Here is a 2,220-nt window from a genome sequence, read left to right on the forward strand (position 1 = left end):
TAAAGCACACGGGGCGAGTCAGGGAGGGAAGGGCAAGGAGGGGAGGGGGACAAGAGAGGCTCATGGGAGGAATTCGGTCGTTCAAAGAAACGCACTGCACCATGTATGGAAATGCCACATAAAACCTACTACCATGTAGTTTATATATGATGATGGTTTATTATTCTGCTTTTAAAGAGAAAGAGGTTGCAGGAGGGAGGAGGAGTCAGGTTTCAAGGACTACAGAGTTTCAGCTTCGTAGGATGCAAAGGTTCCTAGAAACAGCATGGCCGTGGGAAAGCCTTAAGCAAAGTGCTCTTGCAGTTTGCTGTTTTGTTTGTTTCTTTGTTTGTTACTTTGTTTGTTTGTTTCTTTCTTTTTTTGAGACCCAGTGCTGTTACTACATAGCTTGGAATGAACTTGAACTCACAGTACTCCTACCTCAATGCTGGGATTATAGGCCTGTGCCACCAGGCCCAGGCCCAGTGAATGTTTACTTAAGAATAGTTAAACTGGGGGTTGGGGATTTAGCTCAGTGGTAGAGCGCTTGCCTAGCAAGCCAAGGCCCTGGGTTCGGTCCCCAGCTCCGAAAAAAAGAAAAAAGAAAAAAAAAGAAAAAAAAATAGTTAAACTGGCTCCCAGAGGCTTAGATTTTCAAACTAAAGTCTCATTGCCACGGTGGCATACCCCACAGCCCCAGACAGACGGACAGACAGTCAGACAGACAGACACAGGCGCGCGCGCACACACACACACACACACACCCATGAGCTATTGGCTAGGGAGTCCCCACAGACCCTCACATAACTCGGGCTTTTGCCACCACTCTTGGCTACTAGCCAGGACTAGACCCCATTGCTCATCTAGCGAACAGGAGAATCAGACTGGACTAGGATTGGAAGCTTCCTATTCATTCATAGTGCTGGAAGTTTCTATGTCAGCTGCCGTGGGAGAAAGTGGTAAGTGACCGACCCAACTGTAGACCCCACATACTACAATCCTGAACTGCCTGGTAAGACAGCAGCATGACTATCTGGAGGTTACCAGCCGATCTCTGATCCACAGGAGGGAACACAGACCTGGTTGTCAAGGTCAAAAGCCTGTGGCCCTGTGGGTTCTACACTAAATTAACGTGTAGTAAAACTGCTTTCTAGTAGTGCTCACTTCGGCAGCACATATACTAAAATCAGAACGATACAGAGAAGATTAGCATGGCCCCTCCGCGAGGATGATACACAAAACTGCCTTCTAAATATTTATGTTTATGTCCACAGACTAACGCAGCTCTTAGCTTTGACCCCCAAAATGCCTCTCAGCCACGGGCAAGGCTCAAAACAAGGATTCATAGCTGGTCAAATGCCAAGGATGACTGGCCACTCAGGCAAAACGGAACATCTGTGTCACCCTTCCTGAGATCCCAGGAATATTGTGGAGAAAGGATACAAGAACTGTGAGGGCCAAAGAGGGTGGGGCTGAAGTGAAGTGGGTCGAGTCTTCCCACTGCTTACAAGTACAGAAATGTCATTAACGACAAAAGAACAGTTCGGCTGAAGTTGTGCCTGGGGTGGGGGTCACTCAGCCTGGAAAGCTTGGACACCCGAGTCCCCTACCCAGAGTGCGCATAATTGAAAGCCAGTGTAGTGCCTTCTCTGGGGCTACCCTAGTTGCTGAAGAGCCCCAGGTTGATGAGAAATCCTGTCTCAAAAACAAAGGCAGACAGCATTGCCTGAGGAATGACGTCTGGAATTGACCTCTGCCCTCCATGATGTGCACGCTCCATACACCAATAGTTATGCTGTCTTGGTTTGTTTTAAGACAAGGTCTCACTGTGCAACCCTGGCTGGCCTGGAACTTTTTATGTGGACTGGATGGCCACAAACTCACAGAGCCCCCCCCCCACCATGTCCCAAATGCTGCAATTAAAGAGTTGTGCCACCACACCCTGGCCTAAGGCTGACTAAGTTCTATGCTGCGTCTTTGTAACCACAAAATTAATAAGAAAAACAAATTAGTGTGTATTTCTTCCTCTTCCTAAAGCGTACAGTAGCTTTCCCTTTTGCTCAGAATAATAAATAGCTGAGTTCTCAAGTAGCCTAGAAATCTCTGCTGGCCTCGGTTCCACGCCCAGCTCCACCGCAGAGCACCCAGGCAGCAGGCGTGTGTGTGTGTGTGTGTGTGTGTGTGTGTGTGTGTGTGTGTGTGTGTGTGTGTGTTTCTCTCTCTGTTTCTTTCTCTGTGTGT

At 48.1% G+C, this 2,220-nt stretch overlaps 1 non-coding gene across 1 annotated transcript; it reads left to right on the forward strand.

Annotated features, from left to right (window-relative positions):
- Positions 1-1,135: 1,135 nt before the first annotated feature.
- Positions 1,136-1,237, forward strand: LOC116904820. Its single transcript, XR_004388471.1, has one exon. It is a non-coding gene; the product is annotated as a U6 spliceosomal RNA (small nuclear RNA).
- Positions 1,238-2,220: the final 983 nt, after the last annotated feature.

The sequence above is a fragment of the Rattus rattus genome, chromosome 6 (assembly GCF_011064425.1).
Source record: "Rattus rattus isolate New Zealand chromosome 6, Rrattus_CSIRO_v1, whole genome shotgun sequence".
NCBI lineage: Eukaryota > Metazoa > Chordata > Mammalia > Rodentia > Muridae > Rattus > Rattus rattus.